The sequence below is a fragment of the Stegostoma tigrinum genome, chromosome 24 (assembly GCF_030684315.1).
Source record: "Stegostoma tigrinum isolate sSteTig4 chromosome 24, sSteTig4.hap1, whole genome shotgun sequence".
NCBI lineage: Eukaryota > Metazoa > Chordata > Chondrichthyes > Orectolobiformes > Stegostomatidae > Stegostoma > Stegostoma tigrinum.
In genome coordinates, this window is record NC_081377.1 from 37838690 (window position 1) to 37853203 (window position 14514).

The 14514-nt window shown below is 45.8% G+C and overlaps 1 protein-coding gene across 1 annotated transcript in view; it reads right to left on the reverse strand.

The window, feature by feature from the left end:
- Positions 1-14514, reverse strand: part of LOC125464900 (receptor-type tyrosine-protein phosphatase U-like) — a 321742-nt gene that overhangs the window by 191846 nt on the left and 115382 nt on the right. The gene's annotated exons all lie outside the window — the stretch shown is intronic.

Sequence of the window (14514 nt, forward strand, 5' to 3'; positions counted from 1 at the left end):
GTTGAATTGGAATAAACATTTCTGGAATCATGCTGTTGTTAGGGAAGCTCAATTTGTTTGATCCTGCCAGTAAACACTCAGCCCAGTATGTGGAAAGAAAACATTATATTTTTCTGGGCATAAAGGTTAAGACGACAGGCGTGTGACTTTGATTTAATCCTTCACAGACTCATACAGCCATATAGCATGGAAACAGACCTCTTGGTCCAACCGATCCATGCCAAATATAATTCCAAACTAATTTAGTTCCACCCGCCTGCTCCTTGCCCATATCCCTCCAAGCCTTTCCTATTCAAGTACGTAACCAAATGTCTCTTACACATTGTAATTATATCCACATCTATCACCTCTTCAGAAAGTTCATTCCACAAACAAACACCCATGTGTAAAACATTTTGAGATGCTTTGAGCTCATTTGGTATGTGGGATTATTGACGTAACCATGAAAAGCACCTACTAGTTGAATCTCAGCTGTACTTCAAATAGGTTCTACATCTAACTTTATCTTAGAAAATGCAGCAAGTAGAGGTTATGAGTTACAGGGTATGCCAATGGAAGTTGACACTATTGTCCGGCTGACTGAGCTTGGGGGACACAAGTGGAGTGAAGTTAATTGCATATCCTTGCTCAGGATATATCCTGAACAGAGGAACTCCAGGTCAGCCCACAGTAAAACTCCAAAACAAAGGCAAGCCTCAGCCAAACAGTTATAATTTTCTTGAGAGTCTAGGCAGCCAAGCCAGTGTAATTGTTACTGGTATGTGAACTCAAAACAGCAAAAGAGGCCCACTAGGCCTGACCTGGGTAAGAGAACAGAGTGGCATATATCCAAGAGAGTGCACACCCTGGAAAGCCCACCTACATCTGCTTTGGAACTGGTATATTGCTGAACAATGTCCAAATCAGAAGCAATCAAAATAAACATCTGGTTAAATGGTCACCCAGTTCTAATGGAGGTTGATACCAGCATGGCTGTATCAGTGACTGCAGAACCAGTCTTTAACAAAATTTGCTCTGGACTCCAACCCTTAAGTTTGCATTAGACCTCGGCTAGGCTGAGAACTAAGGTTGGGCAACATTTATAGATTAAGGGTACAACTTCATTTCTGGTCTCATATGAGAAGCAACTGGTTCAGTTACCACTGATTGTTGCACAAGGCTTGGGCCCAAGCTTGACAGGGAAAAATTGGTTCAGAAAGTTTCATCTTGATTGGCTCAACATTTTTTGATGAGAAAATAGCTGCCTGAGTGCAGTCCTACTTAGATACCTTGAAAATTTTCAGGAAGGTCTAGGGACTATTAAAGGAGCCAAAGTTACCTTGCATGTTGACCAGGAAGCAATTCCACAATCTTTTGTTAAAGACTGGTTCTGCACTCACTGATACACCCATGCTTGCATCAATTCCACAGTGCCATCAGCCTTACATGCAAAAGTAGAGGCAGAAATCAGAAGAGTGAAGGAATCATGAAACCAATACAGTTTGTGGGATGGGCAGAGCCAGGTGTAGCAATTGTGAATCTTGATGGGTTGTTTGCTTTTGTGAGGATTTCATACAAATGGTAAACTGCTTCTCTTAGCTGGGTAAATATTCAATCCCTCGCATTCAGGACATATACATAAAGCTGACAAGAGATTGTCCTTCACTAAGGTGGACATGAGCCATGCGTACCTCCAATTATGGCTAGTTGAGGATTTCCAGAAGTATGCTGCAATTAATATCTGTAAGTGTTTGTACCAATATATGAGACTGCTATTTGGGATATCATCAGCCTGTTCAATTTTCCAACGGGCGACGGAGAACATTTTGCAATGGCTACTTCAGGCCACCATTTATCTGGATGAGGGCTAATAAGAGGGAAGATGAATAAAGAGCACTTAGAGAACTTGGGCATAGTCCTTAGACATTTCTCCAAAGCAGACATACATTTTTTCCATTCTCGGGTGTATGTTCCAGGCACTCCAGGTGACCTAATTGAGCTACAGAGTTATCAAGACTGGGTTATGCCTGTTGAAAGAGACAGTGAAGGCGATCAAAGGAGCCCCAGCTCCCACATCTGTACCGGAGATCCGATCTATCCTTGGACTGGTGAATTATTATGGAAAGTTCATACATAACCTGGCTTCCATTCTGGTACTCTTACATCCGCTGTTGAAAACGTGTCAGCCTTGAAAGTAGCCTTGTAGTCAAGGCAGAGCCTTTAGGGAAGTGAAGAAACAGCTATCATCATCTAAGGTATTGCCACACTATGATCCCAACTGAGGTCTGGTGCTGCCATGCAATGCCTCTCCATAATGTATTGAGATAGTATTAGCTCACAGATGGCCGGATGGAGAACAACACCCAATAGCGTGTGCGTTGCGGACTTTGGCTGATATAGAGTGAAAATACGCCCACATAGAGAAGGAGAATTTGGTGGTCATGTTTGGTGTGAGAAAGTTTCACAAATCCCTTTCCAGGCATGAATTTGTAATTAACAGATCACAAATCCCAGACAGGGCTAATCGAACAGGGCACGGCCATGCTGCCCATAACTTCAGGTCAAAATCAATGGTGGGCTCTCATTCTAAGTGCAGACAGTTACAAGTTGGAACTGTCTAGGAGGTCAAGTATCAAAGCAGATGCCTTTAGCCACCTCCCACTGGCAGATACACTACCAGTAGTGCTGCCACTGGAAGAGTCATTCTGGTTGTTACCTTTCTGGACGTCCTTCCAGTGACCACTGAAAATATCAGACTGTGGATACAAAAAGATCTGGTCCTAGTAAAACTAAAACAACTGGTGGTAATGGAGGAAATAAAAGGGCTATCACAATCAGGACTGAAATCTTACTGGACTTCGTAAGACCAGGCTACCATAGCGAATGGTATTTTGTCATGAGGAGCAAGAGTAATTATCTAAAGCAAAAGTTGCTGCCAAATACTGGCTGAAGTTCACCAGGATCATCCAAGATGAGAAGTCATGTCTGGTAGGCAGGATTGAATGCTGACGTTGCCACATTGGTGGGGCAAAAATTACCATCACCAGCTCCTCCAAGTTCAGGGGAATGGCCAGATATACTCTGGACTATGCTAGCCCTTTCATGGGCTTAACATTCTTGGTCATCATGGATGCCCACTTAAAGTGCTTGGATATGCATAGAGTTCATTCATCAAACACGTGGACAACAATGGAAAAGCTGCAAGCACCTTTGCAATACAAGGGCTCCTGGAGGTGTTGATCACAGATAACAAGCCATCATTTACCAGCATGGAATCTGAGTATTTCCTGAAGTGGACAGCATTCAACATATAAGGACAGCCCGTACCATCCACCCTCCAGTGGTCTGGGGAAAGAGCAGTCCAAACTTTGAAGACAGGCTTAAAGAAACAGCCTAGAGCTTAACTCCACACCGCACTGTCCTTGATCCTTTTTGGTTATTGGACCACTCCACACACAACTACAGGTCCAGCAAAGTTGCTAACTGGGGAGAAGACTCAAAACTAGGTTAAATCTGATCTACTGGGCCTTGTGGGGATGATGAAATGACACAAAAATGCCAAGCAAGACACAAGACTCCTCTAAACAAGACAGACAGTTTACTTCAGCGGATGAAATTTGGTACCGAAACTGTGGAAATGGCCCTAAGAGACACTGTCAAGGTGAGGTCAGATCTTGGGACATACAAAGTTTGGGTAGGAGAGGTGATCCTGAACAAGCATATGGACCACATGGAAGTTGAAAACTCATGAATAGGGCAGGAATAAAACATACCCAAAAGCTCAGAACAGACTGAACAACTGGTGGAACCTGTGGATTCTCCAATTTGTTGATGTCACAGAAACATCAGAGACTGAGATGGATATAACAGATGTTGCAGCCTTGACTCCGTTATTGCCTGAAGAAGAGGACGGATTTCTTCCGAGACACTCTGGGTACGGGAGGCGGGCTACAGTCTGGTACACACTCCCTGTATCTGAGGCTAAGTTGGAAGATCCAGACCGGATGTAAAAATGCCCCAGGAGGCGCTACAAGAGAAAGAGCAAGTCTACATCCCTAGACCTAGAGCAGGACCTGTAACAAGGTCAGCCAGGTGGACTTCATAGAATATGAGTTCCCTGATTGGGGCTGTTAACCTGTTCCAATTGGGGACCCCTAGCTGATGGATATAAACAGGAGTGTCAGAAGCTCTGCTCACCCTGAGGATGCTTCTGTTGCAAAGTCACTGTGTGTAAGATTGTAAAAATGAGGGAGGGAAGAAAAGCAGTGCATTGTACCTTCAAAAGATGGTACTTTTAGTGGTGCTGAGAGTTAAAATGGATGTCTGAACAGCAGCTTAAAGTGCAGATGCATAGACAGCACCCAAATTGAAACATTTTGTATTGAACCGCCAAGCAGCATTTTTACCAAGGTAAGTGATTTTAAATTTAGCCAATCAAATTAAACAAAGCTCTAAAAACCTAATACTTAAATCTGATTGTAATGAAATGAATAGGTCATCAAGATTATAAAGATGATGGCATGTGGAAAATCAGACAGCAAACTGCCATATGAGAAATAAGCATTGGGTTCTCATGAAGTCACTCAGCTCTCTAAGAAGGCACCATCTTATCCATCAAAGGTACCACTGCAATTTTTTTTAGCTCAGAGTGGTCAGGGGAAATTATACAGAAAACATACATGGCAGCAAAATCAGCAGAAGAAAGACATTGATGGCTTCAGATCCACGGAAGAAAGGCTGGAGAAGGCAGGGTGTTCCAGGAGACATAGTCTATGCAATTTTGGAGACAATAAGTTTTTAAATTTATTATTGTCTTATTGATTTGGGTTTATATGAATGGGACTTGTGTCTATTTAAACAGCATTCCAGTAGAACTTAGTTCACTTTAGGGAATGGTGTGTATTTAGGAGGGAATTGTTCAGTTTATTAGTAACACTGTTAATCTGTTCATTCCTACGGTTAAATAAATAAATTGTTACTAGTTTATGAAGCAGAACAGGATTTCCTTTCTTTTGACCACTCTTTTAACAGATTATGAGAGGAAAGACAAGCTTCTCTGGGTTAATTATTAGAAGGGAACCTCTCCACTCCTGTTTTGCTTTAATCAACAGAGGTTTGACCTTCCCTCACTTTGTAACAGTTCAGAGTAATAAAGCTACAGTCAGTGGCATGAGACTGTCCTGTCAATGTACACTTAAACATTTAAATTAGGAGCAGAAGGTCATTTGGTCCCAACTGTAACAAGCCAATTTTTTTGGGGGGGGGGGGGGGAAGAAGAAGCAGAAGGAGAAGGAGAGCAGATATCCCCAAACTGAGAATTAAAACCCAGCAATAACACTAGCTGTGAGCCTAGAAATCAGCCAAGGAGGGGTGGGGGGAGGAGGGTTATTGGTCAGCCAAGGCTTTCCTGATTGGAGCTGTTAACCTGGGCCAATCGAGATCCAATTGGTTCCATTCACTACACTGAAACAATCTTTCAGTGCTTTTAAGACTGAGGCAGATAGATTTCTCAGGAGTGAGGATATGAAGGGTTATTGAGCAGGACAGGAGTATGGAATAATCTGATCAGCTGTATTCTTGTTGAATGGTGGAGAAGATTTGAGGGTCAAATGATCTTCTTTTGTCCCTAATTTAAATGTTTGTGTACATTTTGATATGGTGTGGGGGTGAGTATCTTGAATGTACATTGTCTAAAACTTTCTCTTATGGTGTGTTATGGTGGGATTTTGGGGTCTGGTTAATGCTCCATTTCTCTGCAAATTGTTGACTGATTTGCTAACTTCCTGCTCAGTAGGATTAGGGGATTTGTATTTTGCTGTCCCTATTTTCCTGTAAGTTGTTTGTTGACTGTTGCCTTAATTTGTTTTCTATTTTCTACAGTTTAATTGAGTATAATCAGGAGATCTGAATCTCCTCATTTGAGGCTCAACTCTGAACTGACTGACCACAGCCAGCATATTATGCCTTAATAAATAAAAGGTGACTTGGTGATTGGAACTGGCCCTTGTGCAGTTATTTCATTGTATTACCTTTTTTGTTTTTAGGAAGAGAATTCCAAATACTCATGGCACTTTTCTGCTCAAGAAAAAACCCTTTACTAGGCACCCATTTATTTTTGTGATTTGCTGCAAATTGTGGTTTTTGTCTTCACAAATGTTCAATACCTCAATCAATACCACTTTTTAAAAAAACAGCTTATTTGACTAAGTGTTGAGCTGGAGGAACACTACAGGCCAAGCAGTATCAAGAACAGGAAAGCTGGTGTTTTCCTGTGATTTCTTAAGAGTCCTGATCCAAAAAGTTAGACTTCCTGCTCCTCTGCTGCCTGGCCTGCTGTGTTCCTCCAGCTCAACACTCTTGTCTCTGACTCCAGCATTTTGAGGTTCTTGCTGTCTCTGCTTACTTGACACTTCATCTCACTTCTATTTACTTGTTGGATAGTTTGGTTTTGCTCCCTTTACATACATGGCTTCCATGCGGTGCCATGACCATTTAGTTCATCCATCCTGCAGCTGTTATTCCATCCAGTTGAAAGTGGGAGCTGTACCACTCACTGGCCCACACCAAGTTTATAATTTAAACAAAAATAGATAACTTATCAATACTATAACATTAGCAGGATAAAGTTAAATAAGCTAACCTTACTGGATTTACATCAAATGTTAATCTTCCTTGGTGCTGGGTCCACTGTTCTGTAGAACTGCATTATTAGGGAAGTAGGGATTAATTTTAATCCTTTATAGGAGTAAAGAATAATTGAGGGGGAAAACAGTCACCTCAGGAGAAAGGTTTAGTTTGTGCAACATACAAGGCAGCAGTATTTGATTTGAAATCTGAGTTACTAAAGCTGTAAGAGTTTAACCTGTTTGGGAGTATTTATGTAGAAAGGTTTCACAAATCATAGGAAAGAAACTGAACAGAATCAGATAAGTAAACTTACAGATTTGACAAAGGCGGTTAACTTCTCCACATTCGGGAAACTGATGTGAATTAACCTTATCAGTAAGCAGGTCTCTGACTAGAAATCCTATCAAAAGCTTTGATAGAGCCCAAGTAAGTTACTTTGAATGCATTGCTTTCATCTAAACAGCTAGTTACCTCTTCCAAAAAGTCAGTCAATTTGATTGACAGCTTTCTTCACAAACTGTTTGTTTTTCATCCTTGCCTCTCAAAGTGCAGATTAATTCTGTCCCTTAGAATTGCTACTGTTAGCTTCCCCATCGCTGAGGTTAGATTGACTGGCTTATAGTTTCCTGGTACATCCCTCGTTCCCTTCTTGAATAACAATATGACACTGCCTGTCCTTCGATCCTCTGACAGCTCTCCTGTGGCCAGAGAGGAATTAAGAATTTTTGCCAGCACCCCTACTGTTTTCCCCCCACCTTTGTCTCACTCAGCAGCCTGGGATACATTTTGCCCAGACCTGGACATTTACTTATGTTTATGCTGACCAGACCATTCAGAGCCTTGTCTGAAACAATGCTAATTTCTTTAAGTATATTAGTCTTTCTCCCTGATTTCTATACCCCCATTGCTCCTCCCACTAGTGAACACTAACACTAAGGAGCACAAAAGCTGACGTTTTGGGCCTAGACCCTTCATCAGAGGGGGGGATGGGGTGAGGGTTCTGGAATAAATAGGGAGCGAGGGGGAGGCGGAGCAAAGGTGGAGAGGACGGGATAGGTCAGTCCAGGGAAGACGGACAGGTCAAGGAGGTGGGATGAGGTTAGTAGGGAGGAGATGGAGGTGTGGCTTGGGGTGGGAGGAAGGGATGGGTGAGAGGAAGAACAGGTTAGGGAGGCGGGGACAGGCTGGGCTCGTTTTGGGATGCGGTGGGTGCTGTGTTCATCCAGCCTCACATTTCATTATCTTGGATTCTCCAGCATCTGCAGTTCCCATTATCACTGATACAATTTCAACCTCACTGCGAAGCCTCTTCCAGGGATGCCTAACCTGAAGAAGTTACCCTCCTCCCTCCGGACCAACCTCAGGGAATCTCTCTCCCATTGCAACTCTCTTGTAACCTATTCAGCCTTGAAACTGCTTGACCATGTCCTGAAGCAAACCAGGTACCACAGCCACATCACCTTCCACAGCACCTGCCTACGGAACCGGATCATCCCCAAGGGACTACAGTCCATATTTCAGCCTTCCCAATTTGGCCCCAACCATGACCACCTCTACACCCAGAATATTCAGACCCTTCAGAAGGGTTTCTCCTTGCGAGTCCTGAAACAGACACTCTCAGCCATGCGTCAGCACCTCCAGGCACTGCAATCCAGCCTGCCCCAGCTCAGAGCATTCCTCTTCCAGACATACAAAGGACCTCTGCTGTTTTTTATCCTCCGCAGGATCCACAGACTGAACACTCAGTTTCACTCAGCTTTACTGGACACCAAAAATCGTAAGTACAACAAGCTCACTGGCCCCTGCCACCCACAAGAGGATTCCTGTGCCTCCCAAATCCGGAGTCTGTCCCTGCCCCTCCCCCACCATGTATCCGCCGCCATTGACCATGAGGACACGGCTGGAGACCCCACCGATGACATCACATCCGGCTCCGCCGGCCACACCACTTCCGGGACCGCTGCTGCAGTTACCGCCTCCACTTCCAGTTACACCACCCTCACCGCAGCTGCTGCCGCCCACCCCGATCCTCCAACCGCCGACAGAACCCCGCCCACGGCCGACGCTGACGGAACCCCGCCCACAACCTCCACAGCCAGCAACCCCAGAGAAGACAGTGACACTGAACCCTGCCAAATCTTCACCATTCTCCCCAGACCTCCAACTGAGGACGAACGGTCAGCCCTTAGTAAGGGGCTCACCTTTGTCCCCCTACAACCACACATTGACGAATACCGGTCACGGTTGGACATAGAACAGTTTTTCTGCCGCCATCGCCTCCACGCCTACTTCTTCAACCGGGAGCCCAACCCTCCCTCCACTGACCCCTTCACCCACTTCCGACACATGTCCTCCTCCTGGACACCACCCCCAGGCCTCCTACCTTCCCTCGACCTCTTCATCTCTAACTGCCGTCGAGACATTAACCACCTCAACATCTCCACCCCTCTCACCCACTCCAACCTCTCCCCTGCAGAACGGGCAGCCCTCCGCTCCCACCGCAACCTCACCATCAAACCCGCAGACAGGGGTGGCGCAGTGGTAGTATGGCGCGCTGACCTCTACATCGCCGAGGCCAAACGCCAACTCTCCGACACCACCTCCTACCGCCCCCTCGATCATGACCCCACACCCGAGCACCAAACAATCATCTCCAACACCATTCATGACCTCATCACCTCAGGGGACCTCCCACCCACAGCCTCCACCTTCATTGTTCCCCAACCCCACACGGCCCGTTTCTATCTCCTTCCCAAAATCCACAAACCTGCCTGCCCTGGTCGACCCATCGTCTCAGCCTGCTCCTGCCCCACCGAACTCATCTCCACCTATCTGGACTCCATTTTCTCCCCTTTGGTCCAGGAACTCCCCACCCACGCCTGTGACACCACCCACGCCCTCCACCTCCTCCAGGACTTCCAATTCCCTGGCCCCCAACACCTCATTTTCACCATGGATGTCCAGTCCCTATACACCTGTATTCAGCAAGCAGATGGCCTCAAGGCCCTCCGCTTCTTCCTGTCCCGCAGGCCCGACCAGTCCTCATCCGCCTAGCCGAACTCGTCCTCACACTCAACAACTTCTCTTTTGACTCCTCCCACTTCCTACAGACTAAGGGGGTGGCCATGGGTACCCACATGGGCCCCAGCTATGCCTGCCTCTTTTGTAGATTACATGGAACAGTCCCTCTTCTGCAGCTACACAGGCCCCAAACCCCACCTCTTCCTCCGTTACATTGATGACTGTATCAGCGCCGCCTCTTGCTCCCCAGAGGAGCTCGAACAGTTCATCCACTTCACCAACACCTTCCACCCCAACCTTCAGTTCACCTGGGCCATCTCCAGCACATCCCTCACCTTCCTGGACCTCCTCAGTCTCCATCTCATGCAACCAGCTTGTAACTGATGTACATTTCAAGCCCACCGACTCCCACAGCTACCTAGAATACACCTCCTCCCACCCACCCTCCTGCAAAAATTCCATCCCCTATTCCCAATTCCAATTCCTCTGCCTCCGCCGCATCTGCTCCCACCATGAGGCATTCCACTCCCGCACATCCCAGATGTCCAAGTTCTTCAAGGACCACAACTTCCGCCCCCCCCCCGCCCAACAGTGGTTGAGAACGCCCTTGACCGCGTCTCCCGCATTTCCCACAACACATCCCTCACACCCCGCCACAACCGCCCAAAGAGGATCCCCCTCATTCTCACACACCACCCCACCAACCTCTGGATACAATGCATCATCCTCCGACACTACCGCCATCTACAATCTGACCCCACCACCCAAGATGTTTTTCCATCCCCACCCTTGTCTGCTTTCCGGAGAGACCACTCTCTCCGTGACTCCCTTGTTCACTCCACGCTGCCCTCCAAAACCACCACAACCGCAGGAAATGCTACACTTGCCCCCACACCTCCTCCCTCACCCCTATTCCAGGCTCCAAGATGACTTTCCACATTAAGCAGAGGTTCACCTGCACATCTGCCAATGTGGTATACTGCATCCACTGTACCCGATGTGGCTTCTTCTACATTGGGGAAACCAAGCGGAGGTTTGGGGACCGCTTTGCAGAACACCTCCGCTCGGTTCGCAACAAACAACTGCACCTCCCAGTCGCAAACCATTTCCACTCCCCCTCCCATTCTTTAGATGAGATATCCATCATGGGCCTCCTGCAGTGCCACAATGATGCCACCCGAAGGTTGCAGGAACAGCAACTCATATTCCACTTGGGAACCCTGCAGCCTAATGGTATCAATGTGGACTTCACCAGCTTCAAAATCTCCCCTTTCCCCACCGCATCCCAAAACCAGCCCAGCTCTTCCCCTCCACCCACTGCATCCCAAAATCAGTCCAACCTGTCTCTGCCTCCCTAACCTGTTCTTCCTCTCACCCATCCCTTCCTCCCACCCCAAGCTGCACCCCCATCTCCTATTACTAACCTCATCCCACCTCCTTGACCTGTCCGTCTTCCCTGGACTGACCTATCCCCTCCCTACCTCCCCACCTATACTCTCCTCTCCACCTATCTTCTTTTCTCTCCATCTTCAGTCCGCCTCCCCCTCTCTCCCTATTTATTCCAGTTCCCTCTCCCCATCCCCCTCTCTGATGAAGGGTCTAGGCCCGAAACGTCAGCTTTTGTGCTCCTGAGATGCTGCTGGGCCTGCTGTGTTCATCCAGCCTCACATTTCATTATCTTGGATTCTCTAGCGTCTGCAGTTCCCATTATCACTGACACTAAGTATTTGTTTAGAATGCTGCCAATATTCTTTGGCACAAAATACCACTGTGGTCCTTTAAAAGGACCTAAACTTTCCCTAGTTACCATTTTATCCTTAATGTTATTGTAAAATAATGTAGGATGTTCCTTTATTTTTCATGTTCTTATTTTATGTCCTAAATTTGCTCTCCTAACTTTAAGTTTCCCCTTGCCCATTGTATACCCATCAAGGACATCTGGTGTTGCTCGCCTTCCTTTTTTCTCTTTAGCCAATCCTATATAATCCCTTGATATCTAAGGTTGACAGGTTTGTTGGACACACCTCTGCCCTTTTTTTTTGGAACAAGTTGGCCCTGTATGGTGTCGCTGCCCACCCCCCGCCATTTCCTCCTTGAATTTCCCATTGCTCTGATACAGATTTGCTTAAAAGTATCTGCTCCCAGTCCATTCTACCCAACTCATACCTAATCTTATTAAAATCAGTCTTTTCTCCCCCCTCCCAGTTTAGAACCCATCCTTGTCCTTTTCCTTAACAATCTTAAATCTAATGGAATTATGTTTGCTTTCTGCAAAATGCTTCCCCTGCTGATACTTAACTACTTGCCCAGCTTCATTATCAAAAATTAAGTCAAGGACTGACCCCTCTCTGTTAGCCCTTCTATGTGTTGTCTTAAAAAGCTCTCTTGGAAACAATTTAACAATCCCACTCCATTTAAACCTTTCAGATTATCATTATCCCAATTAATGTTGGGCAAGTTAATCTCCTAATATCACAAACCTGTGACTTTCCTGAAATTTGGCTATATATCTGTTCATCTATTTACTTTGGACTCTTCAGGCCCATAATACTCACCCAGCAAGGTTATAGCTCCTTTATGGCTTTTAAATAATACTCATTTGGCTTCATTTGAGATTTTTTAAAAGATGTCATCCCTCCTTTATTACTGTAATACATTTCCTGATCAAAATTACGACACTCTTGTCTTTTATCTCCTTTCCTATTTTGCCTGAAGACCCTATATCCTGGAACTTTGAGCTGCCTGCCTGCATCTCTCTCAACTATGTCTCTCTGATGGCAAGTACATTGTACATCCATGTTTTGATTTGTTCTTCAAGTCATCTGCCTTGTTTGTCAGACCATTATATTAAAATAATTACCATCCAACTTTGACAAACTTACTTGTGCCTTAACCAGCCTGTAATTCCCAGGCTTTCCTGACTCTCTTGCTGTCTCTTCTAATCTTGGCTGTTCATCTTCCCCTGCTGAACATTCTGTCCAGATCCCATCCCCTATCCAGTTAGTTTAACCCCTCCCCCAACATTGCTAGAAAACAATCCTACAAGGAAAGTGACCCCATTCTTCTTGAGGTGCAACCTGTCTGCAGTGTACAGGTCTCAATGCCACCACCACACCCACCTCACCCCCAAAGACAGTCCTAATGTCCCAGAAATCTAAAACCCTAGCACCCACACCATCTCTCTAGCCATCCATTCATCTGACTAATGTCCTATTGCTATATTCACTAGACATGTACTGGAAGTAATTCGGAGAACTTTTTTTTGGGTCCTGTTCTTGAAACTACTTCCCACCTTCCTAAATTCTGCTTGCAGGATCTTGTCCCATTTTCTACATATTGTTGGTTCCAATATATACCATAGTATCTGTATGTTCACATTCACCTCTCCCCCACCCGCCTCCCCTCCACCCCCCCATCTTCAAAATGCTCTGTAGCTGTTCAGTGACATCCCTAACCCTGGCACTAGGGAAGCAACATACTATCCTGAAGACTCTTGTCTGTTTTCCTTACATTTCAGTCCCCTACCATCACAGCCCTGTTGCTCTTCTTCCTCCCCTCTTGTGCAGTAGACCATGCATGGTACCATAAAGTTGGCTCGCACTACTTTTTCCTGCACAGTCATCTTGCCCAAAGGTATCTAAAATAATATCTCTTAGAAAAAGGGATGGACACAATGGATTCCTGCACTACCTGCCCTCCTCTACTCTGCCTGGTGGTCACCGATGCCCTTTCTGCCTATTCAATCTTCACCTGTGGTGTGACCACTCACTGAACGTGCTAGCCAAGAACTGTTCACCTTTCGTTTCACTAGCTTAAAAGTCCTAGTGATCACCCTGTTTAGCCTTTCCATTAGAACACTGGTTCCAGCTTGGTTCAACTGATATTGTCCCAACGGTGCAAATCACTCCTGTTCCAAAACTGATGCCAATGCCCCATGAAAAGGAATCCTTTTTTCCCCACACAGCTCCTTTAGCCATGAGTTTACTTCCCTAATTTTCTTACCCCATGCCAATTTGCACATGGCTTGGGTAGTAGTCAGAGAATACAACCCTTGAGGACTTGTTCCTTCATTTTGTTCCCAGAGGTTGATAATGTCCAAACAGGTCCTCCTTCCTAGCCTTACCTATGTTGACTGGATCCTTGCTCTCCCCCTCCAATATCCTTGGTCAGAGATGTCTCACTCTGCACTGGGAAGACAACACCATGCGGCACTCTCAATCCTGTTTACAAAGGTGGTTATCTATCCCCCTAATTATAGAGTCCCCTACAACTACCACTTGCCTTTTGCTCCCCTCTTGAATGGCCTCCTGTACCATGGTGTAATGGTCAGTTAGCTCATCCTCCCTACAGCACTTTTCCTCCTCATAGGGAGCAAGTACCTCAAACCTGTTGGACAAGATCCAGAGCTGAGGCTCCTCTGTTACTGAATTCAGGATCTCCCTACCTGCTTCATTTGCAATTACACCATGCCATTCCTGATCACTCACTGAATTTGAAGTAATTAATCTACCAGATGTGACCACCTCCTGAAACAAAGCTCCCCAGGTACTTCACCTTCTCCCAAATGTGCCGCAGTGTCTGAAGCTCAGATTCCAGCTCATTGACTGAGCTGAAGTTCCTTGAGCAACCAACACTTGCTGCACATGTGGTCACTGCAGCTCGAAATGGGATTAGCCGGCTCCCACATCATACAGCAACAGCACTTGTTCAGCCATCTCTCCTTGATTAATTGATCTGTTAGTTAATCCCAGTTAGTTTGTTTTAGTTCTGGAGTATCCTCTTTAAATTTAGAGCAGATTTCCTACCAGCCAATCAGGTCACAGCTCTTCTGTGATATCACCATTCCAGTTAGGCTTCAGTTATCAGAGATAATGGGAACTGCAGATG